At 39.4% G+C, this 26,346-nt stretch overlaps 1 protein-coding gene and 1 pseudogene across 1 annotated transcript in view; both read left to right on the top strand.

Annotated features, from left to right (window-relative positions):
- Positions 1 to 26,346, top strand: part of SLC6A11 (solute carrier family 6 member 11) — a 170,669-nt gene that overhangs the window by 60,409 nt on the left and 83,914 nt on the right. The gene's annotated exons all lie outside the window — the stretch shown is intronic.
- LOC141495088 (26S proteasome non-ATPase regulatory subunit 14 pseudogene) lies at positions 1,911 to 10,837 on the top strand (annotated as a pseudogene).

Raw genomic sequence — 26,346 nt, 5'->3', positions numbered from 1 at the left:
GATAGCAGACCTAGGTATCTGGGGAATCCCTTGGATTCCTACTTCAGTTTGCCTTTCTCTTATAGCCCATTCTCAGAGTGAAGTTTTTGCAGGCTGAAATTTCATGGAGGAGATGGACACTAGATGACCACTTGCCAGACAGGATTGTTGACTGTACCTTCTGATGTTGACTGTGTACTATACCTTCTGATGTCCTTCTCTGACTCTGAGTTTCTGTGACTCTGGACCTTAAAGGTTAGTTAAGGAGGTCATACTGTTCAGGGCAAGTAATCTGATTATAGGTTCTGAGGTACAAAGGGAAAGGGAGTTGCACAACCAAACTGCTGGAGTTGAGGGAAGGATGGTTGGATAAGTGGGAGGGAACAAGATTATGATTAGCCTTTGAAGTTAGATGAAGTACTTCAGCCTCAATGTAGTAAGAAATGAGAAGCTATTTGAAGTGGCAGAACATCAGGTTACACAGTAGTATGGCACACTGCTGAAGAAACAGTAACACGGTAAGCTCAGCTGATATAATCCCTGCCTTCGTGAAGCTTACAGTCTACTGAGGGAAAGCAACATGTAAAAAAGACTTAAGGGGGCTGGATGGGATGGACAATGGGTCACTTATCTTCAAGTATTTGAAGATCTATTACATGGAACAGAGGACTAGATTTTTCTTTGCAGAAGCAAGTGGTGGTGGTGGTGGTGGTTGGCAGTCATGGTGGTGGAGGTGGTTCATGGTCATGGTAGCAGGAATCCTGAGTTATTTCACAAACTCAACCCAAAGAAAAGGAAGAAAGGAAAAGTATACTCTGCCCTCAGTCAAGTAGTTCCTTCCATTAACCACTTTGATTTTCTTATTATGTGGCAACTAGCTGGGCACATAGTAGATAGATTAGATTCTAGGAATAGGAGAAAGAAAGACACAAGTTCACACCTGACCTCAGCCCTTTCTGATCTGCGTGACCCTGGTCATTTTATGTTTCCCAGCCTCAGATTCTTCTTCAGTAAAATGGGAAAAATAATAGCAATTACTTCATGTTGTTTTGAGGATGAAATGAGATGTAAAGTGCTTTTGCTAATCTTTTAATGTTAGCTAAATGTTAGCTACTATTATAGTCTGATGTACCTTTAGAATGTAAACTTCCTGAGGACAGGGACTGTTTTTCTTTTGTCTTTGTAGTCTGGGACCCAACACAGTCCTGGCACATAGTAGGTGCTTAATAAAGACCTGCTGATGGATGGATTGATTCTCTGGGGGGAAGGAGATAGAAATGTGTATACCTGAAAACCAGTTATTCAATTGATATATCAAGAAATGGAAGATCTAACAGCATTCCAACTCTATGTAATATACCTTCACTCATTTAAAGGTGGGTCCTTAGCCTTCCCCTCCACAGCTCAAGCCTGTCACTCACCCATGAGATGATGCATTCAATGAATCTTACTTCCCTTCCTCTTTCCCTGTAAAAATGGTCTCTAAAAACTTTCTTCACTTCTCGTCATCCCCTTGGTTCCTCTTCAAGTCTTCTAAAGTGATGGAGTCCAGAGCTGGGTTCAGATTTTTCTTCAAGATTCTGTCCAAGGGGCGGCTAGGTGGCGCAGTGGATAAAGCACCGGCCCAGGAGTCAGGAGTACCTGGGTTCAAATCCGGTCTCATACACTTAATAATTACCTAGCTGTGTGGCCTTGGGCAAGCCACTTAACCCTGTTTGCCTTGCAAAAACCTAAAAAAAAAAAAGATTCTGTTCAGTTCAAAAACAGATGGGGATATAGTCGCTTTGGACTGAGTGTGTGTGAATGACTCTTTGACCAAAGCCTAGACACCTTCAGGCAGCTTAATTACCAAGAAATATGGGGTTTACTGGTGTGTAACATGAGGCTACGGGAGGCAGGGCCTTGCCCAGTGTCTTAGAGAAGATGGAAGAATGGTTCCCTTGAAAGGCCTGGGCCGCCTTTCAAGCACAGAGCATCCTAAGAACCTTCAGAAGGCCACAGTCCAAAGGAGGTGGGCCTTCTTCCTCTAAGCAAAGTGTCCCTACAAAGCTTTCTATCTTTAGAACTGTATAGGTTTGTAGAGCGCTCCAATAGGAAAAGAACTTAAAGATTCCTTACAGCAAGCTCTCATCACATCTCATTTGGACTAATTCAGTAGACTTCTATTGTATTTCCAAAATCAAGTCTTGCTGCACCCCAAGATTTCTCCCACTCAACTGCCAAAGAGATTTTTCTAACGTGCAAGTCTGCCATGCTACCTACTCAGGAAACTCCAGTAAACTTTAGTACTTCTTGAATTCAGTGGAAACCCCTCTGTTTGGCATCTAAAGTTTTTCACAACCTGGCCTCTTTCTCTGACTTTCCTTAGTCTTTGTTTCTTCCTCAAACTCTACCAAACCTACTTGCCAATCCTCACGCACAATTTCTCATCTCCAGGTTCCGTGTTCTTGTAATGTCTGTACTTGATACATGGAACATTTCTGACCCCTAAATTCTACCTCAACTTTTCAAGTTTCCTTCAAGAATCAACTGTAACCCTACCCTCTAGAGGAGACCTTTTTCAGGCTTCTCAATTCATAATTAATATTTTTTCTTTCAGAGATTTTTCTACTTAAACTCTATAGCTACATCTATCTATAGATATATTTGATAGATGTGCATGATATATTTGATAGATAAGTATGATATACTTTTATTTATGTCACATCTATTGAATTAACCTAATTATTTCCCTCTCCTCTCTATTAGAATGTGAGCTCTTTGAAAGTATGGACTAGTTTCACCTTTATTTGTATCCCAAGGATGTCATCATACTTGATTCATTTTTATTTTCTTTTTTCTTTTTTTAGGTTTTTGCAAGGCAATCAGGGTTAAGTGGCTTGCCCAAGGCCACACAGCTAGGTAATTATTAAGTGTCTGAGACTGGATTTGAACCCAGGTACTCCTGACTCCAGGGTCGGTGCTTTATCCACTATGCCACCTAGCTGCCCCTATCATACTTGATTCATAATAAACTTGTAAGTGCTCACTACTAACTGACCTAGACCAATACCTTTAAATCACAAATGAGGAAAAACTGAAGCTAAGGGCAAGGAAAGGACTTGTCCAAGGTCCCACAGCTAATATATGTGAATGACAGGATGAGATCAGTTTTGCTTACTCCCCACATGGTGCTTTCTCATAAGCACCCAATGACTGGGTGGGGTGCATCCTGCTCTGGTCCTGTTGGGAGAGAGACAGTGGGCAGGTTGAAGTGTTTTGTGAAATGGAAACCCTTCTATCTTAATTGACCTCTGCTTGGATCTTAAGTAGTCAACATTTGAGAAAAGAGATTACTCTGCTCTATGCTCATCCATAATTCCTTGATGCTGACTGTAGGGCTATTCTGTTGGACGCTTGCCAATTTTAAAGCCAAGAAAGGACTGCAAATTTAATTTCTTGAGTATTATCCCTTTACCTGATATGCCAGATCTACTGGACAGTGATAGAAATTTTAAGTGGACATCTATTCTGCTGTCAAAATCTCTGGTCCTTTCTGGAGGGTCCTGAGAAGTACTGAGCTCTCTAAGATCTTAGGACTTCAAAAGACATTAGGAGTCATCTGGTCAATCAGACAAGCAATCATTTAATGTATGCCAGATACTGTTTTAGACTCCGGGCTTACAAAGCCAAAAGAAATCTAATCTTGTACTCGAGAGTTTTGCATTCTTTTGGGGAAGATAAATATATCCTCATAGTTCAGCCTTCTCCTTTTCCAGATTGAGGACTCTGACACAAAGACTTAGGAAAGATAACAATCAAGTTATCTGAAATTCTACCATTAGAGATCTATTTCTTCACATTTTTAAAATGTTAAAATGCAAATATACCTTATTATTAGCTTAGCCACATCACAAATTTAGAGCTCGAAATAATTTTAATAACGATTTATAGTTGAAACCACTTATTTTATAACAAGAGTAACTGGGGACCAAATTTGTTAAACAATGAGAGATGGGGTGGATTGTTCTAGGTCACACAGATCAAAACTAAGACCCAAGTATTTGGAAGAATAATACTGTAAAAGGAATGATGGATTGAGTCAAAGATTCATATTCCAGATCTGTCTTTTACTACCTGTGTGATCTGGGACACTCACCCCGCCTCCTACTGCCTATTTACCATCACTAGTCCTCAGTTGCTCATCTGGTACATGAGGGGCTTGACTTTTAAGTTCCCTCCTAGCCCTAAATCTGAGTTGCAATTTATCAAATTCACGCTAAGGTATTATTTTGATTTAATAGGTAACTTCCAGGAAATGACATGCCTTAACTCAAAGACATTTATCTAAGATGGTGGGACCGTGACAGAGAGCAGATGAGTGATTTGAGGGTGAGGCATCATTTCTATAGAATCTCCAAGGTCCCACCATGTAAAAATTAAGGTTGGCTTGGCAACTAAGAGTAATGAAGGCATTTCAGCAGCTCTGGTGGGCAGCAAAGTCATTTGTCTGGGAAGTCTTAAGTGATAATCTGATAGAGCATTATGGTTCTTTGTTCCATTCTATCAGGGGAAATGATCTAAATGATGTCCAGATGGGCATCCATTAGAAATTAGTGTCCACATTGCCAGGGAAACTGAAGGAAGCCTGTTCAGAGAGTCCCAATCTTGAATTGTGCTCCTTCACACCCCCTTCTTTAGCTGGTTCCTTTTCTTTTCTCTCTTCCTTTTGTGGTTCCTTCCCTTCTTGTCCTCCTGCCCTACTCTCTTCATTCATTCTGAATGATTTACAGATTTCTCCCACCTTTCCCCCCCTTTCCCATTTCCTGGTTTCTAGGCAGGAAGGATTCTATATGGATAATTGTACTACCCCCCACCCCCTCATCTCTTTAAGGGAAGCTACAGAATAAATTCTGACTGTTATGTCTCCCCCCCCCCTCCAGTGCTCTGGATTCATGCTTTTCTGACCTCTGGGACATCAGAAACCCAACTCGACAGACACAAACAACCCTGAATAGATTTCCTTTCCTTGTTTAATTAGCCGGTGATTCCAGTAATCTGAAGGACCATGAACTTAATTTATGGGACTTTCCAGCCTAGATTCCTTCAAGCTGGAAATGAATTTCAGCTCTCAGCTTTTTCAGTCTCCCACCTGAGCAGAAAAGGAAACTGAGACCCTGAGACTCCAAGTGGTAAATGAGAGTTAGAGCAGTGATATGGTCTTTTTCTGGCTAAACTTCTTTATATTTTGAACTGCTCTGACAGATCAGTGAAGGCTATGAAGCCCAACTCAGAATAATGTTTTTAAATTGAAAGGAATGAAAAATTAATGAAAACAAAGATTTTTTTCTAAGTTTATCGATAGTGCCCCCCCAAATTTATCTACAAACCCAGTTTCAGAGTCCCTGAGTAAAAAATTGGGGGAGAAGATGAAAATGGGGAAGGGCAAGACCCGCTGCCCCAGGCCTGCTCCTTCTGTTAGTTGCTTCATTCATCTTTGCTCAGTGTGGGGAAGAAGACTGTTTATCAAACTCTTCCTTGTGTTCTCTGCTGAAACATCAAGTTCAGAAAAAGCCAGGCCCTACCTTTGGCCTCTTGCTCAATGGCTCCCTTCTCCCTCCCTTCCTTTGGGGCGGGCCCCAGCTTGCAGCCAGTGGAGACTCTGTCAGAAGTCCCCCACGGAAAATTTATTCTTCAATAGCCGCCCATAAAGCGCCTAATAGATTCAATGAGGCAGAAAGGGGCAGCCGCAAAGAGAAAGGGAGAGATGTGTGAAAAGGAGGAGAAAAGGGCCCAGGAAAAGGAACTAAGCAGCAATGCTTCTCGCTCCTCAAGTGTCTTTTGTTATAGCTTGAAGTAAGAGGAAAGAATGGGCCTTCATGGTGAGACTTTAGCCTTTGGTCCAAGATTGATCTCTGTATTCAAAGGAGGAAAGTAGAACGTTCATGAGATGCATGCAGAGTCTCTCTGCTCCCCAACCTCCTCTGTGTGAGGCTGCAGAGTGGGGAATAGAAAGATTCCCCCCCCTGCCCAGGGCAGGCCCAGCATTCCAGGCCATCTCTAAGCTGCTGGCTGAGGGGGTCTTTGTGTGGCTGTGGGGAGGGCTTTTCACAGCATCGTGGTTTGGTGGGGGGGAAAGGATAGCGGTAAATTGTAACATTAAATCAAAAGAATTGAGTGTCTAATTCAGTCCTTTCTTTGGCCTTGAATGACAGAGGTTCACCTTTAGCAGGAACTCTGGCAGCGTCTGGTGAGTTAGGAAGAAGGGGAAGCTTCATGCCTCGGTAATACCGGCTTTAGAAAAGCACAATGCCACCCTGAAGTCAGAGCGCCTGGCAAGGAGGAGGGGAAGGAGGAGGGCTGCCTTCTGAAAAGTCCTGTAAGGAGATTTGGCTCAGGCTGGGGGAGTGGAGATGTGGCCTAGTGGGAGCCTGGTATGTCCCGGAGAGGGTGAGGACTTCTGAATGGAGCTGGGAGAGACCTGAAAACCTACCACCTTCTGTGACTTTACAGAAAAGGAAATTGAGGCACTGAGGCTCCAAGTGGTAGAGACGTATGCAGGGTCACATAATGAAGTGATCTTTCTACTTGTTTCTTTTCAAAGGCTACTGGGGTATACCTGCATACATGCAAAGAGGGAAGAAGGAGGGAAAGAGGGAATTGAAGAGAGACTCAGTCAGAGAAGCAAGAGAAAAAGAGAGACACAAACAGAGAGAGAAGATAGAAATAGACAGAAAGATGCAATGAGAAACAGAGAGAAAGAAAGACAGAGACAAAGAAAGAGAGGAAGGGAAGTAGAGAGAGAAAAAAGATAAGCAAAGGCAGAGAAAGAGAGAAAGAAAGAGAGGTAGACAGAGAGACAGAGACAGAGAGAAAAATACAGAGGCAGTAACACCCAGAGAGAGACAGAGACAGAAAGACAGACAGAGAGATGCAGACAAATATGGAACTTATATTCTACTGGGATAGAACACAAGTTCACAGATGAGCAAATAAATAAAACATTTACAAAAATATATAGAGACTGGGGTGGGAAGTGTATTACTAACTATGAGAAAAGCGTCCTGAATGAGGGAGTCCTTAAACTATGCTGTGATGGACCCTCCAGATTTCCAAAGATGGTGGTGAAGGAGAGCATTTTTGGCCTGGGGAGCAGGCAGAGGGCAATGAGAGGTAGGGCCTGGAGTACAGCACAGGGGCCTGGTAGGGCTAAAGAATATGATCTTTATAGAATGATGGGCTGACATCCAATCATGAAGATCTCTAAATGCACAGCATTAGAGTTTGTATTTGAGCCTCAAGGCAATAGGGAGCCACCAAAGCTTCTTGTACTGAGGAGGGACAAGCTCAGACCTGCACTTTAGAAGAAGCAGTTGAGCATCTGTGGGGAGGGTGAATTGCAAAAGGGAGAGACAGAGGCAGAGACACAGAGAGAAGCAGAGAGAGGCAGAAAAATAGGCAAAAGAGAAACCGTGAGAGGAGGAAAGAGAAAGAGACAGAGACAGAGACAAAGGCAGAGAGGATTATTGTAGGAGTCCAGATGTGGAGCGAGACAGGCCTGGAATAGGCTGTTTGTATTATGAGTAGAGAGGAGAGGAATGAATTAATGAGATATAGGAAAAGATTGGATGTGGGAAGTGAAAGTGAGTGAAGAGCTAAGAGTGTCTCCTGGGTTATGAACCTCAGGGACTGGAAGGATGGTGGTACAATAGAGACAGGAATTTAGGAGAAAGGATGAGCTTAGAAGAAAGACTGAGTTTGAATTGCCTATGGAATTTCAAGTTGAGACCATCAAGTAGGCAGTTAGAAGGTCAAGAGGGAAGAAAGAAGGGATAGAGAGACAGGGACACAGAAAGATGGAGAGACAGAGACAGAGAGAGATGAGGGCTGGTTACATAGATTTAGGACAGATAATATGATCCTATTTTCAGAGCTCAAAGAGACTTGATAGATTTCATCTTTTGCATATCACAGACCCTTACTGCAGCCTCATGAAAATTAGGGACCCTGATTAGAATCATGTTTTAAATGTACAAAATAAAATACATTGGACTATAACAGAAACCGATTATATTGAGATATACTTATCAAAATATTTTTTAAAATTAGTTTTTGATTCCAAGTTAAGAACCCTCGGGCGGCTAGGTGGCGCAATGGGTAGAGCACTGGCCCTGGAGTCAGGAGTACCTGAGTTCAAATCCGACCTCAGACACTAAATAATTACCTAGCTGTGTGGCCTTGGGCAAGCCACTTAACCCCATTGCCTTGCAAAAATAAACAAACAAACAAACAAACCTAAAAAAAACCAAGTTAAGAACCCTCAATAATCCAGCATCCTTATTTAACTTCAAAGAAATGGTGTCATGAATAAAGTAAAAAATATCAGAGATGGAATTTGAACCCCAAACCTTTGCTTTTCACTATAGTGCTTCATTTCTGGTACAATATTATTTATTCAATATTTTTTGTATTTGAAGAAAAATTAAAAGAATTCTAAAATGTAAATTCTGCCATCAGAAAGCTTACAGTTTTCCTGGTTGGACAAGATATGCACATGTGTATATGCAGGCATATTAATATACATATGTGTATATGGAACTACACATGCATACAATATTCACAATGTGTTCGATACATTGTGTATACACATATAGAACCACCCAAGGTGAGTGCCTGAGTGTGTGACCCAGATAGTGAATTATCTAAGCTGTCTGAGGAAAGAAAAATCAAGATGAATTGGAATAGACTTAGAAGGGTTTGTGGGTAAAGTTGGCATTGCCAGATGGGTAAGATTTAGGGAGGATGTAATTGGGCATTCCAGGGCACAGCAAGGTTCTGAAGTAGAAAGTATGCAACATTGATGTGGGATAGTGGAGAGATTAGCCTTACTGGTCCATATTGGGGTAGTAGTGAGAGATGAGACAGGATAAATGGGAAGAAGTCTCTGAAGATGACTCTCCATCCCTCATATCCCTCACTGAATTCAGTTTTGAAAAATCTGGTTAGTGTTCTGGTCCTATCACAGGCTAGCCATATGACCTTTAGCAAATCCCTTTCATTGCTCTGAGACTCCATTTCTTCATCTATAAAGTAATGATTATATGTGTAGAGTTATTGTGACAAAAGGGCGTTGTAAGCAATAATGCATTTTGTAAGTATGAATCATTGTTTTAGTTAAATATAGCAAAGTTGGGTTTTCATCATTTTGGGATATTCCTTTTTCCAACAAAATCACTCACAGTATTATTGTGGATCAAATGGAGAAGGGTCGGCACAATTTGTGAGTCCAAATTTGGTTTCATGATTGGATCCAGAAAACCATGGAACTGGGATAAATCTAGTGTGAAGTCTCTCCTGGAGGACTACGATGGGCCTCTGTCTTTCAAGATTTTTGTCAATGGCATGAAAAATATAGAACAAAAATATAAAACAAAATTGCAAATGAAACAAAGCTGAGAGGAATAACCTGCTTTAAAAATGGAATTAAGTGTGAATTAAGTATGAAGCTATCATTTGGCTAGAATGATAGAACAAATTTAATAAAATAAAAGATAGTATGGATAAATGGAAAACTTAAACTTTGGTCTAACTCTAAATAATCGACTGTGGAAGTATAGGTTGGGGACCCTTTTGAATGGAATCATGCTATTCCATTATGTGTTTACTAGGGCTGGGGGGTTAGTCAGAACTACCATACCTGCTACCACTCTCACCTTAGCAGTGACATGCGGAAAAGTCACTCAGCTACCCACCTTGTAGAAGGAAAGGAGAGAAAAAGAAAAACTTAAGAAAAGCTTCATTTGAAAACTGCTACAAGGATCAAGAATTTTTGCCAAGTTCAACAAGTTGAAAACTGAAATATTGTAGTTAGTGACCAGAAATATGGATTAGTAAGCCTTACTTTGCTTAGAGGAGGTATGCCTGGGCTTAGCCTGGGGCCACCTACAGTCATTCTGGATAGTAGATGGAGTAGAGCACATTTATATCTCTCCCTTGGCACTCTTGAAAATTTTAATCATGCTGTGCTAGTTCCAGTTAAAATTATGGGTTTGATCCTTGGAGAATCTGTTGATACTTATACTGTCAGAGTGACTGATGTGTCTACTATGCCACAGTCAGGATTAGTAGATTCAATATTCCAAGCCAAAATGTTGAATATGCTGAAGCAGTTGGGAAAGTTTGAGATGGTTGTTGGTAGCACAGTCACCCTAGCTTTGGATGTTGGCCTTCTGGTGTGGATAGCAACACTCAACAGAACTATGAAGCCCTGTCAGAAAGAGACATGGTAGTCATATTGGATTCCTTTCAGAGTGGCAAAGGAAAAGTTGATACTGATGTTTTCAGAATGTCAGTGCTAATATGAAGATCTTGGGACATGAACTGAGACAAACAACTTCAGATCTGGATCATCTCTTAAGGCATTAGTTCATGGAGTGAACAAACATGATCACTCCATATCAATGAGAGAGAGAGAGAGAGAGAGAGAGAGGAAGAAATAGAAAGTAAGAAAGAGGCAAAGAAAGAAAAGAAGGAAGAAAGAAAACAAAGAAAGAAAAGAATGAAGAAAGAAAGAAAGAAAAAGGGCCAGAAAGATATTACTAAATTTGTAATAGAAGAGTTGGATGGAAGGACTGACACTCAGAAGAACAAGACAATGATGACCCAAACAAATAGCAATATGAATACTAGCAATAAGAACACAGACTATCAGGACCCATAACGTAATTTGAAAGCACATGTGATCTCAAATGGTATTTAGCACCTATGTTGGATACTGTTTTATTCAAATTTTAAAAAACAGTAGAAAGCTGTTAGTTATATATTTCAGTATAGATTCTATTGTTTCTAATTCTCACAATCCATCACCTGCCAAATGTATATTTAGTTAAATAGAAGATATCTGGTATTATTTGCAGTCCCAGAGCAATACTATAACTTTGGGCCCATGGTATGAAATTATTTCTATTTTTTAGGTCAGGATCTTTGCACATTCCATAATATTAATGAAAATACATCAAAATGGACAAATTATTATTACCACTTAATCTTTAAGGAAATCAGTAGTATACATTTATATGTGCATATATGTATGTATATATGTGTAATATGATTGTTGCTACATAATAAAAATACATTTACAATTTTTATAATCATAGGGAGAAGCATCCATTCTTGTGAAAAACCCTGAGCATCCTAATTGACTAATAGCAAATATTTGTATAGTTTTTTAAGGTTTGCAGAGTGTTTTATGAATATTATTTCATTTGAGTTTCACAACCCCTGAGAGTGGCTGCTGTAATTATATTCATTTTGAAGAAGATAAAACTGAGGCAGAGCTGGCCCAAAGTTAGCAATTGTCTGAGACTGGATTTGAATTCACATCTTCCTGATTCCAAGCCCAGCATTCTATCCATTGTGCCACCTAGCTGCTTTAAACTACAAACAATTCAATTTGACAAACTTTTATTAAATATAAAATATGTGATAAGGATTATGCTAGGCATGGGGTCCATGAAGACAATATTCCCTGTTTTCAAGGAATTTACCTTCTACTAGGGAATAAAGAACACACACAGAAAGATAAATACAAGTCATGGGCAAATTCACTGGGGCTAGAGTGCACAAACATTTGGAGGAATCAGGAAAAGTCTCATGTAAGAGGTGTTCCTTGACTTGAGTAGAGAATGGAGTTAGGGTCGATATATACCAGTTAAGGGACTGGCAATCTAAGGAGCAAATTTGACCTTAGACTCAAGCTGAATTTTAAAAAACATATTGTCCAGAATAAGGAAGGCAACAGTTCCCCTGTACTTTTCCTTTCTAATCACATCTGGAATATGGTGTTTCCTGTTTCATTTCAAGGATAAGGGGGATTATGGGAATAAAAGTTTTCTAAGCACCAGCTGTGCACCAAACCACTTTGCTGATCACTTTACAAATATTATTTCATGAAGGACATTAACAGATTGGGGGCATCCCCATCCCTAGAGAAGATGTCATGGAAACATTCTATATAAATTGAACTCATTACCTTCCACCTCCCTAAGTCCATGAATTTTCCAAACTTCCTTTTTCTCTTTTTCTTTCTCTATTTTTTTTGGTCAATGGCATAATCTTCTTCCCTTTCATCCAAGATCAGAACTCTGAAGTCATCTCTGACTCTCCCTCAGTCTCTCAATCCAATCAGATGTCTAGTCTAATCAGTTATAACTCCTATATCTGTCTTTTCATTCTTTTATACAGCTGCCGTCCTAATACAGATTCCCATCACCTCCTACCTGGATAATTGGAATAGGCTTTGATTTAGTCTAATTGCCTCCAGATTTCCCCTTTTCCCATCTGTCTCCCTTTATCAAGACACTGAGAGTGGGAAGGGATCAGAAGTCATCAGGTTTAACTGATACTGGTACAAGAATTCCTTCTACTAACCTTAGGAAATCAGACATCTTACTTTTGTCTGGAGATCTCCTGTAAGAAACTGTTTATACCCTAAGGCAACCTATTCCACTTTTGAATAATTCTTATTTCTCCATTTTTCAAGTTCCAACAAGGTGGAACTTAATATTGTTGCTAACAACTGGGAACTATGAGGCAGGTACTTGGAATTACAACAGCAATAATGATAATGACAGCTAGCATTTATGTTACACTTTAAGGTTCACAGAGTGCTTCAAATATTATTTCATTTAATTCTCACATCAACCTTAAAATAGAGGTGATAATAGTTCAAATTTTATAGGTGAGGAAACTGAGGAAAACAGGTTAAATGATTTTCCTAGCATTATATGGATGGTAGGTATTTGAGGCAGTATTTGAACTCAGTTCCTATCAACAAGGCGTCATGTTCTTTCTGCCAGCCTCCAGCTGTCATTTGAGATGGTTTTCATCATTGAGAGAGATTGTTTTTCAATCTCTGATCTCAAGGAGTCCTTTTTCCACTACAGGAGAGAGAACAAAGCTAAGCTAATATAGGACAATTTGAGGCTGAAAAGAATACACAAAACTAGTGAGGGAATAAGTTCTCGGCACTTAATTTAATCAGGCGTGATCATATTTGGAAGCCAGAGAATGAATAGGATTCATTTCCTTTCAATTCCCATCTGTCAAATGAGTCTCCTTCCACTCCCTCCCTTTTCCAGTGAACTTTAGAGTAAAATAATCTTCCTATAGAACAGGTCTTACCATGCTACTCCCTACTTAAAGACTTTCAATGACTCTCATGTTTCTAAGACAAAAAAACGAAAACTCAGCAGGCTGGTACTTCTAGCCCCTTATAGTCTGACTTCACTTTTTTCCCAGACTTAGTTGTCCTTTCCTGCCTCCCAACCCATCTCCATCCCTTTATATAGCCTATGCCCATACCTAGAATATACTCCCTCTAAATCTTGTCTTCTAATCCTTATCTCTTTTTTTGCAAGGCAAATGGGGTTAAGTGCCTTGCCCAAGGCCACACAGCTAGGTAATTATGAAGTGTCTGAGACCGGATTTGAACCCAGGTACTCCTGACTCCAGGGCTGGTGGTTTATCCACTACACTACCTAGCCACCCAATCCTTAGCTTTCTTCAACACTTGGCTCTAGATTTCTAGATTTTGACTTGACTTTGTGTTTTGCATTGCTCAGAGAAATATTCTCCTCAATTCTCTCCATCTATTGCATCTCACCAATAAAAACTTCAAAACTCTGGTAAATTCCCAATGTCACCATGAAGTTTGTCATGTCTATTTTAATCCTTGATAATTCTTCTCTGAATTCTTATATCTACTGCTGGTCCTTTACTATTCCATGCCCCTTCTTCTCTCTTTGCATCAACCTTGTCTTGTCAGTCAGACTAGAAACTATTTTAAAAATAAAGGTCGCTAGAGTTGACCCTTCTGAATTTCCAGAGGTCCCAGCATAATGATGAGAAGAAAAAGAAGAATATAGAGTTTGGAGTTTTTCAAAGCACTTTCATTAAAATAAACTCACCAGCTCAGTGCTAAATGTATCAATATTACCAATTTTTACAAATGAGGAAATTGAGAATTAAAGAAATTTCATGACATAACCACAGCCACAGAGCTAATAAAATACTAGAGAGAGAGAGAGAGAGAGAGAGAGAGAGAGAGAGAGAGAAACCAATTCTTGTTTCCAAGTCCAGAACTAGATACTTCATTGTATAGATTTTATGCTAAACAATAAAGGGTTGGGGGCCATTCATTTTCTCTCATCATGCTTCATTGAACAGCTCTGGTCATCACTTTGACTTCTCTGCACACCCTCCTTCCTACTCTCCTCTGGTCTGTAGTGTAGAGAATCCTTTTTAGAGTGTTGTAGAAATCTTAAGCCAGAAAATAATTCATTCTAAATCATAATTATAATTGAAAGTCAAATACTACACCTTCCCGAGTTCCATAACTCTGTGTGGATACTGATTCACCTCATGCAAAAGCAAGCAATGACAATATGACTGATAAAAATCGAGAGAAACCTTTTCAGGTCTCTGGAAGAATGTTATAGGAAAATGTCTTATACATAGTTGGCACTTAATAAATTGTTATTGAATGCACAAAAGGAAAAGGTAGACTTGCAGTTCTGGTCCTGGAGCTGACTTTGTGACCCTGGGCAAGTTACTTCATTCCTCTAAGTCTCAGTTTCCTTATTTTTCAAATGGAAATTAAAATATTTACACTACTTGTCTAATAGGGGTATTCTCAGGAAAGTGCTTTGTTAACCTTAAATTGCTATTGAGGTTGGAAATCATATTTTCCAATTTCTGATGCCTTCTATCAGCCATTGCCATCACCACCTCTTAATTGAAAATAGTAGAAGGCTTTTCAACTCAGAAAAATCAATTTACTGACCTGAATTCAGAAAGAGGGAAATAGAAATCTTCCCAGAGTCTGAAATTCTGTCCAAATATCTCAGAACTCTGACTTTTTTTTCAAGTCAGTTGCTGAACTGTTGATAAGATTAGAAATGATTAATTCAATCAGGCCCCAACTCTATAAAAATATCCAGCCTATAAATTGGTCTGATCTGATTGAAAGCTCACTAATCCCTAGCCTACTAGGCTAGATGGACCATGGGTCTGACTCCTTATGAGAGGTCTAGATTTCCATAAAAATGATGGCTGACATTTCAGTATTTAAGGTTTTCAAAGAACTTTCTTCACAAAAATTAGTGAGCAAGATGGTAGCATAGGAATGAGTATTCCCATATTTCGGATGAAGAAATTGAGTCTCAAAGAACATTTTGCCCTAAGTCACACAATCTGAGTACCTTGACTCCAATTTCAATGTTTTTCTAGCAACCCCATTTTACCTTGCATCACCTTAACACCTTATCTTTGTTTAAGATGTTACAGTTTATTATGAGAGACTTTTATGCTCTTTGTTCTATTTTAGAGATGAGGGAAATCGAGTCCCAGATAGTGACTTATCTAAATCACCCAGTGAAGTGATGACAGAACTAAAACTAGAAAAAATAGTTTGCTGACTTCCAGTTGAGGGCTATTTCCATTCTTCCCATACTTCTTCCTCTTGGGGTGGTTAAAGAGATCCCACTTGGCCATAATAATTAATTTTCATCCTCTTTTAGGACAGAGGCATGACTTGAGCCCCAAATCTAAACCAATGTCTAGTTAGAATTACCAACTAACTCTCAATCCTTTGGTGGTTGAGTTTGGAGAACAGATTCAGCTGATGTATGAATGTAACTGATCAGGGTAGCAAGTAGAATAAGATAATATATGCAAAATTCTTTGCAAAATCTTAAGGCATTATACTTATGAGTGTTAGCTATGCTATTATTCTTACTTTTATTAACCAAAATAATAGTTATAAAGAAAGCACTTCGAGCACTCTGCATAATATTAGCTCATGTGTACCTCAAATAGGGATTTGAAGTAGGTGCTGTTATTATCTGTATTTCAAAAGTTGGGAAGCTGAAACTTCATTCTCAATGAAGCTCAATATATAATACCTGTAAGTTCATTGTTAAACTCCAAAGCTCTATAAAAATTACAGAGATTGCTACTGGGTTTTTGGTAATGGATCTGTAATTTCACTGGTGCAGGGTATGCTTGCTCTTTGACTTTACAATCCTAAAGAGTTGCCAGGGACACTCCATGAGAGACTAAGTAACTTGCCAAGGATCACATGGCCAGAATATGTGAGAGAGAGGTACCCAGGTCTTGCCAACTTAGGGGCTGGTTCTTTATCAATTACTCTAGGCTACCTCATATTGGAGTTAGTATTGATGTTATCATTTTTATTTTGTTATTTGTCAATCATTTCAGTCATGTCCAACTCTCCGTGACCTTATTTGGGGTTTTCTTGGCAAAGATAGTAGAATGATTTGCCATTTATTTCTCCAATTTATTTTATAGATGAGGAAACTGAAGCAAAGAGGTTCTCCCAGCTATTAGCTGAGATCAGATTTGAACTCAGGTCTTCCTGAGGCCCAGTACTCTATCCACTTTGTCACCCAAGTTGCCATCATTTTTAGAGGCATGTAATTGTAGCTTACCCCTGGTTTCTTTTGCGAGCTTGAATGCAAAGAAGTTGGCCGAGGGCTAGTACTCATGTTTGAAGCCTGATGGCTTCTCATGGTACAGGTTGCTGCACTGACTATAATGGTGGCTTTAGCACTGTGCAAAGGTTTTTCATGGGTCATGGAAACACTCTGTGTGTACCCAGCTGCTGCTGCTGCTGCGGATGATGTTTGTTCTTCATTCTCAAAGAAGACCATGATCTCCTGGAGGTGATGTCATGACATGAAAGTGAATTGAATTTGAGTGGGGGAGTGGGAGGGAGTTGTGCAAAAAGCCTCACTTTCTCCTCCAGAATCGTTTGGGTTCGGAGGCCAGATATGGCTCAGGACAGCTGGAAATGGCCCTGGATGTGAGGTAATCAGGATTAAATGACTTGGCCCAAATTACACAGTGACAAGCATCTGAGGCTTGATTTGAATTCAGGTCCTTTCCCCTAACTCCAGGGCTGGTGCTCTATCTAATGCACCATCCCTCTGCCCCAATTAACTGTGCCCATGCCTAAGTCCAAGATCATGTGATGGAGCAGAGCACACTGACCACTTCAGCGAATTTCCATCTTTGCCACTAAATCCAAGGGTTCTCTATATCTAATTCAGGCCCCATTGCCCTAACTCATACCAGAAGGACACAAGACAAGGAAACAATCCTTGAAAAATCTACAGATACTTAACTGCATGTTTTCTATGGACCCAGAAGAGTAAAAGAGCAAAAAAGACATTTGGGATATGACCCATTTCCTCACAGACATTATCATCTAACTGGGAAAAACCATAGTGTGCATGGTTCTCGTAGCCTTTGTTTTGTTCTCATGTATTCATCACATGTGGATTGGATGACATTAACCTGCATGCCCGTGTTATCATCCTTACTGGACTGTGAGTGCTTTGAGAAGAACAAAGATCAGTAATTATGGATCCTTGTATCTCATCTAGTGATACAAGGCAAAATCCACATATAGAAGGCATTTTAATTTATTTTTTGAATGAGTGATCAAATGATTGGGAAAATAACTACTCTATAAGGCAGTGTGCGATAAATGTCAATGAACAGTAGAGGTGATCATAGCCGATATCTGAATGGCCTTAATATGATTTTCAAAGCAGGTGATAAACCTTAACTCATTTAAAACTCACTACGGCCTGGGAACATAAGTACTATAAATTATTATTATTATAGAAGAGGATAGAGAGGGGAAGAGAGGTCAAGTAAGTTAGCTGTGATATAACAGATAGTGCGGGAGGCAGGATTTGAATCCTGGTTTCTCCTGACTCCACATCCAGCTGCATTTCACTCTACCATAGTGCCAAGCTAATAGGACTGGCAATAAAGTCCAAGGACTTAGTTCCTTCTGGCAGGATAAATCAGGAAAGACTTTAAGGAGTTAGAAGTAAATTAAAATGGGTAGAAAGGACCAGGATTTTCCTATTTGAAGTTCAACAATTTGGAAGGGGAGGTCCTGGCAAAATGTCTGACTATTCTTGGCTCAGAACTGTCCTTTTTTGCTATACATAGTAGGTATTCAACAAATATTTGTCAACTGATTCTTGTCTGTCTCTTAGGACAGGGACTTTATCCACTTCCCCAGAGTTTGGAAGATGATGAAAAACTCCCACGCCTTGTTCCCTCTTCTGGTTGTTTATGATTACAAAAATACTTTCTGTGTAGTCTATTGCTAGATTTTCAGGTTTGGTTTTTAGTCAGAACTGGTGATCTAATCCATATAGGAAACAATAAGCAAGTAAATGGCCAGCACCAGTGTAGATCTGTAACACTACTGGAAGGTTAGTCTTAGTTGCCTAGATCACTGAGAAATTCAACAACTTGCCAATAGAGACAGCAGCAGCGTGCATCAGAGGCAGAATCTGAATCAGTCTGAATAGTTTGAAATCTAGCCCTTGGACCACTCTGTCATGTGAACTCTGTGGGTAGGGATGAGTCGGGAAATAAGACTACCTGCCTGATAGGAGTGATTATGCTGAAGTCTGAAGCATATATATACATACATATATATATATATGTATGTATATATATAGGATCTGGCTGAACAAATGAATGAAGGGAGCCCATGTGTGGTTGAAGATGGGAGTGATGAGGAGAGAGAGAGAGAGACAGAGCAGACAGAAGGGGGGGCAAAGAAGAGGAGAGAGTGAGTAAGCTGGGAAGAGGAAAATGGAGAAAAGCTAAAGACAGGGAGGGAAAGAGGAGAGGGAAATGGGGGGAGGGCAAAAGTAGGAGAGGAAGAGAAAAGAAAGAGATGAGAGAAAAATAAAGTCAGGAAAGAGACAGAGACAGAGACAAAAAGATATAAAGAAAGATACAGAGAGTCATGAGAGTGTAAGGAGTCAGGAGAGATTGAGAGAGAGAGAGAGAGAGAGAGAGAGAGAGAGAGAGAGAGAGAGAGAGAGAGAGAGAGAGAGAGAGATTTTAATAGAATCTGGGTGTCAGTTGAAAAAAATAGTTTTTTCCCCCCATCATTTCAGTTGTGTCCAACAGTAGGTAGCTAAAAGCCCCACAAGAACTAGGTTTGGAAGATCAATTTGTCTGACTAAAGGAAAGAATCTGAAAACATATCAAAAACTTGCTTCCCCGGGGCGGCTAGGTGGCACAGTGGATAAAGCACCGGCCCTGGAATCAGGAGTACCTGAGTTCAATTCAGGCCTCATACACTTAATAATTACCTAGCTGTGTGTGGCCTTGGGCAAGCCGCTTAACCCCACTGCCTTGCCAAAACCTACAAAAAACCAAAACAAAACCAAAAAAAGCAAACTTGCTTCCCCCATAGTCCAGAGAGTTTGGGTCAAACCCTGGCATAAGCCAAAATTAGAAGCAAGATGAAATTAGGAGGATTATTAAACTTTCTCAGACAGCATCTTCTCAGACTGAGAATGATCTGGATTTCATCTGTGTACTGGACTGCTTGAAGGATTCAATGGGATCACAAGTTGGGAAGGCAGACATTATACAGATCAAAGAGGGGACAATAGACTAGAACCTCAAAAGCTAATGGTTTTATGTCAAATCTAATCATTTGTACCTGCTTCCTGAAGTAGTTTAGACAATTAGGCAAATGACCAAATTGGGGAGGGGGAGGAGAAAAATGTTTGAGTGACTAGAATTGAAGGATATTTTATCAGCCAAATAGGACAAATCTGGGTCTGGTAACTATTCTGTATATCTAGTCTTGTACTCTTTTTCCAGTTTTAAATTTATTTTTATTTTTTCCAATTACATGCAAATATAGTTGTTAGCATTCATCGTTTTCCAAGCTTTTAAATTCCACATTTTTCCTACTCCTTCCCCTTCCCTCCCCCTCCCCATAGCAGTGAGCAATCTGCTATAGAATGCACATGTGCAATTATGTTGAGCATATTTCTATATTAGTCATGTTGTGAAATGAAGAATTAGATCTAAGGGGAGAAAAAACTAAATCAAAGACTTGTGTAACCATGCAGGAAGTAGCCCCTCCCTCTCCTTTTTCCTTCCCAAACTCCTTTTCTTAGGTTTCTCCAAGACCCCCCACCCCAGACACAAAGCAGTTGCTTTTTTTCCTAGAACAAGAAAACCAAAACTCCAAAGCCCAACAATCCTAGGAAGGTACAGGCCCTTTCTCTTGACCACAGAGGAACAGAATCATGTCTCTTCTTCTTCACTCCTCCAAACTTCTATCTGGGTATAGTGTTTGTTATTGTTAAACTTCATATTGTTATAACAGTAGAGGTTATTTAGAGAAGGATATTGGGGAGAGTATTTGAAGGTCAGAACAAGAGACCTTCAAGTGTATGAGCAATTTTCCTCAAGATAGGTCTTTGAGATTGGAGCCTGAGCAGGTGCCCCATCTTCTTCACTGGTAGCAATAAAGGCAAGAATCTAACATGACTTTACACAGATAGTTATAATTTTTTTTGACAAAAACATATGACCGTTTACAATTTATTATTATCACTCTCAGATGACTTTGTAAAAGAAGAGCAGAAAGCATTCCTTTCACCCTTTTTCAGGTTTGGGGTAAAAATATTCCTTTAATCTTTGGAGCAGGGTCTGCAAGAGAGAATTAATGGCATTTATATACTACAAGCTAAATCCAGGTAGTATCTCAATACAGTGAAAAACTCCTAGGCTCTGGAGTCAGAGGACCTGAGCTCAAATTCCACCACTGAAGCTTACTTACCACCTCTGTGACCTTGGACAAGTTGTCTAACTTCTCTGGGCCTCAGTTTCCTCATCTGTTAAATGAGGTAAGTTGGACTAGATAACCTCTGAGGTTCCATTTAGATTTGATTCCATAATCCATGGTTCTGTGACCCATTTGACTTACCCCTCACATAGAATATCAGCTCCCAGACATGGAACTCTAAATGTTTCCATTTCTGTGGATTTTCTCCAAGAAGGAAAAAAAGAGTCTGTGATACATCCCTGATCTGTCAACATTTTGTAGATAGAAACTGAAAAATGCTTTCATGGGTACCTATGGTTTGGCAGTGCCCAGGGTCTCCATGGAGACATCAACCTTATATTCTTAAGAGAGATGGATGATTGTTTCAGAACATCATCAAGAAGGATTACCAGGCATGATTTGAAACCACAAATGAGAGCCCAGCAGACTCAGATGGACAACATCCATCAATGACCATCAATCTGATTATAGCTCCTGAGTTGTTTCTTTTTTAGCCCCCTTAATGAAGGAGTCCAGCAAAAATCAATGGTCTTGGATGTGCAAACAAAGACTGGTCCAGACATTGAAATGCTGCATCAGCCATTTTTTCAACAAAACAAATAAACCTGTAAAGAATTGCTTTAGAGTCTCATCAAAAGCAGGAATGGATACCCCATAATTATTGTGTTTTGGAGGTTGAAGTGACATTATATTTAGTCAGCTAAATAGTCAGTATTTCCCTCTATCTATCCCACAGTGTTTTCATTAATAATACCTATGGCCCAGTGAACACAGAAGTCTTTTCAAAAGTTAAGGCTCCAGTAGTCATATATTCCAGTATACTCTGCCTTAAAATAGAAATGAACATCAATCCTTCCACACATCCTGTTGCATTTGAACTCAGGAAGACTTGGTTTCAAATTCTGCATCCAGCATGCTAAATGATCACAGGCAATTCACATAGTTTCATTGAACCTCCATCTTCTCATCTATAAAACAGGATAAATAATAGTGAGGCAGAATGGCAGTTAGCCTCCAAGTGAAGAACTGTGTTCAAATCCTGCTTCAACACATATTAGATGTATGACTCTGGACGAGTCCTTAGTCTCTCAATTCTGTAAGCAATTCCTTAGCATTAGGTCTTGCTAAGAATTTCCTCACCTAGGAATTCCTTATGTCCATAAAATCTCAGGTCCAGTCTCTGTTTTACTTATCCTTAAATCTGAAGTACCCACTCATGAGGTTAGTGAAAGGACCAACACAGGAAAGTTCTCATTCCAGTTTTAAAGGCAACATGACCTAGCACATAGACCTAGACCTGGAGTCAACATCCCAGAGTTCAAATCCTGACTTTGGTTTTCACTAATTGAGTGATAATGGACAGCTTTTAAAGTCTTTGTGAGTTTTAGTTCCTTAAAATACAGAATATGGATAATAAGTCTTATGGAAGTTACCTTAGAGGTTAGGAATGCTTATAAAATACTATCTAGCTGTCAGTTATGGGTACTGCTCACTTCCCCATCAAATTCTTTGAAAGACTTGATTCCTTTGCTGCTCCATCTTTTCTCAGTGTCTCACAATATGATTTCAGTCCTTGCCACCTAACTGAAACTTTGGTTTCAAGATTCCAGTAGCTTCTTAAACACCAAATACACCATTATTTCTTCAGACCTTATTTTCCATGAACTCTCTGCAACACTAGATGTGTATGATGACCATTTCTTGCTTAAAATTCTCTCTTTTCTTGGATATTGAGATACTACCATCTCCTACTTTTCCTATCTCTCTGGTTATGTCTTCCCTATTTCCTCTGATGGAACTTATTCCTCCCTTCCTCTAAACTTAGGCATTATGAAGTGTTTTGTTCTTTTCAGTCTATTTACTTTCTCCCTTGCTGATGTCATACATCTTTTCCAGTATAAGATTGAAACCAAAATCTCTGCTTTTGAATTGCAGTTTTATCTCTGTAAACATCTTACTGGGATATTCTATAATTAATCTTCATTTAAAATATGTCCAAATAGATCATCTTCATCCTCAGCATGTCAACAGCATCTTTCCAATATTTGTCTTGAAACTTCAGAATCATCTTTGACCAGTCCTCTTCCTTCCATCAAAGCATCTAGTCATCAACCTCTAAGTCCTGTTTATGTCATCTTCTTCCTTCTCCCTCTCTCTATTGTCACCAAATCTCATCCAAATCCTGTTCATTAAAGGAATGATTTTTATAAAGGAATAATTGTCTTTGAATGGATCTTTCCATTTCTAATCTCTCCTTTCTTTTCCATCTCTTGTTTTTGTCTTGTGATTTACATTGTTGCCTCTCCAATTAGAATTTAATCTTCTTGGGGGAAGGGACTATTTTTTGCCTCTCTGAGACTTGTTCTGATCACAGTGCCTTACACATAATATATCTTGTAAATGATTCTGAACCACCTTTTTCCAACCTTCACACTGCTGCCAGATGGATATTCATAAATCCTTACTCTGATCCCACAGTTCATGTCCAGAAAGTTGCAATAACTCCCTATTGCCATCAAATAAAATCTAAATTCCTTCACTAATGTTCAAGGTTCTCCAAAAATTGCCCCTCTATCTACTATTCTTGCTACTCAACTTTCAAGATAAGGGTTTATCAGGACAGAAAACAACAGGATGTCATTTTTCAATCTTGTCCAATGGGACTCTATTTGGGATTTTCTTGGCAAAAATAGTGGAGTTATTTGCTAATCCTTTCTCCAGTTCATTTTATAGATGAGGAACTGAGGTAAACAATGTTAAGTGACTTGCCCAGGGTCAACCAGAAAATAAGCATCAGAGACCAAATTTGAACTCAGGTCCTCCTCACTCAGATCCAACACTATCTACTGCATCACCTAGATGCCCTTCAAAATTTTCACTACTCTCCTTCATTTATCCCACACTGTTCCCATAAAAAATATCTTTGACCTGGTGAATATAGAAATCTTGATGCATAGACTTATGAAGAAACAGATTCCCCATAGCTCTAAGCATAGGAATTGGAGCAGAGGTGGTAGTATAATAATACATACAAAATAAATATTCTTTTTAGGTTTTTTGCAAGGCAAATGGGGTTAAGTGGCTTGCCCACGGCCACACAGCTAGGTAATTATTAAGTGTCTGAGACTGGATTTGAACCCAGGTACTCCCGACTCCAAGGCTGGTGCTTTATCCACTACGCCACCTAGCCACCCCTCAAAATAAATATTTTAAAATATGTTTTTAAAATGTATGGGGTATTTTGAGGTTTATGAAGCACTTTAGAAATCATTCAGCAAATGATTAGAAAAGGATTGATTTGTGTAGTGGTATAGCCATTGACTTTCTCTACTGCTCCTCTAGGCATAGTTCTTTTCTGGAGCCTATAACCATCTCTAGGCTCTTTCCCCCTCTTCATAGAAAGGCAACAACAAACTAACACTAGAATGGATGCTTTTTGATGTCAGGGACCATTTCCTTTTTGTCTTTATATCTCTCATGCCCTGGCCTTTAGCCTTGCACATAGTAGGCACTTCATTAATATTGGGAAAAACCCTAACTTCTCTACATTCAGGAGGGCCTGCTCCATGCCAAATTAAACTACCCTGAGCAGTCTCCAATCCTAAATTCTTAAACTGTAGCATAGAAAGAAAGAATTTCTTTCCCAAGGATATAATTACTACCTTAACAACTTTCAGCTTTTCCACCTTTGTTGAAGGTCCCCAGAGGCAATCTGAGCTAAACTCTAGCCACTAGAGATCCATTCTAATCCATTTCAATAAACATTTATTAACCATTTATTTTGTTAAGCATTGTCAGACATAGGAGATAGGAAGACAAAACAGAAAAGAACACCTGCCCTGAAGGAGCTTATATTCCTCCAGGGAAACACATCAAGCAAAATGGGTAACATGATGCTTGAGAACCCTCAAAAGGGAAAAAGCACTGATACCTCAAGAAATCAGGGAAGGCTATAAAGAATTGCACATGAAGTGAGTCTTGAAAATTAGCATTCTAACAGATGGAGTGAAGGAGATAATGCTTTTCTTGCATGGGGGAAAGCCTGTACAAAAGTACAAGTGGGAGATGGGATGCTGAGTTTAGGAAGCTAGAAAACAGGCCGGTTAGGTTGAAAAATAGGATTCATAGAAGAGAGAGATGTAAAATAAATGTGTGGAGGTAGTCTGGACTCAGTTTGGGAAGTGTATTAAAGGCCAAAAAGAGAAATTTGTATTTTATAATAAGAAAGGAAGAAGCCTTGAAAGTTTGGGGGCAGAGGAGTGACATGGTCAGATTTAGGCCTTGGGAAGATTATTTGTGAGAGTCAAACAAGACTCTCCAAAGTGGAGGTTATGTCATGATCCTAAGGGTCACTCTCCTTCCTTCCTTTAACAACCAGGTACAGGGCTTGTCTCCAACCCAAGCATACCACCCCTTCATGCATTCACTTCCTTCCTACTGCTGGCCTCTACCAGACACCGGTTTCTTAGGGTGGTTGCAATTGAGCACCAGCAGTTCTATAGCTGTTCAAAATTCCCATTCTCCCAATATCTGCCCTCCTCCTTCTAGGTTCCTAAGTTACCTTGCAGCTGTGGTAGGTCCTTTGAAGAGGGGAGCAGATTTTGCAGTCCACTGCAGTGGTCAATGAATATTTGTTTTCATAAGACAGAATGACTCAAATGGGATGGATCGGAATTAGATCATTTTACAATATTTCCTCTTTCAAATACCCTCCTTTTCTGAAGTTTTCTGGTTTTGTCAAGGATACCTCTACCTTCCCAATTATACAGGTCATTTACCACTCCTCACTGCCTTTTGTTGTTACTGTTCAGTCATTTTCGGTCATGTCAACTCTTTGTGACCCCATTGGGACTTTCTTGGCAAAGATACTGGAGCGGTTTGCATTTCCTTTTTCACTCCTTTTACAGATGAGGAAACTGAGGCAATCAAGATTAAATGATATGAGTCCAGCTTTGAACTCAGAAAAATGCATCTTCCTGATTCCAGGCTTGGTGCTCGATCTACTGTGCCACCTAAGTGTCCTATATTGATAATTCAGTTGCCTTTTTTTAGGTCATGTCTGACTCTTTATGATTTCATTTGAGATTTTCTTGGCAGAGATATTAGAGGGATTTGACATTTCCTGCTCTATTCATTTTATAAATGAAGAAACTAAGGCAAACAGATTAAGTAAATCAATCACACCACCAATGATCAAAACTTATTAATTCTATTTCCATGACATCTTTCCTATTTGTCCTATTTGTCACAGTATTTTCCCAAAGCATAACTCTGAGCATATCTCCCCACCAATAAATTTTGGTGACTTTCTATTGACTCTAAGATCAAATATTTAATCTTCTTGTGTCATTTTAGTAAATTCTATTTAGCTTAAGATGTTTTTATTTAAAATCATTAGTACATTTATGCATTTATATATCCTTATATAATATATAATATATCCTTATATTGAGAGAGGTGTGGTGCCATGATGATCTGGGTTCAAAGCTTGCTTCCTACACTTACTAGCGTAACCCTGGACAAGTCACTTCCAATGAAAATTTCACATTCAATGAAATTATATATCTAATCCCTATCCCATAGATTGGTGAGTTAACCGATACTGATGAAACACAAAAGTGGGTTAACTTATAGGTTTCCAGTGGATTATCACATTGCAAAGCTTAGAGAAACAACCATTA

The sequence above is a fragment of the Macrotis lagotis genome, chromosome 8 (genome assembly GCF_037893015.1).
Source record: "Macrotis lagotis isolate mMagLag1 chromosome 8, bilby.v1.9.chrom.fasta, whole genome shotgun sequence".
Classification (NCBI taxonomy): Eukaryota; Metazoa; Chordata; class Mammalia; order Peramelemorphia; family Peramelidae; genus Macrotis; species Macrotis lagotis.
This window is presented reverse-complemented; position numbering and strand designations above follow the sequence as displayed.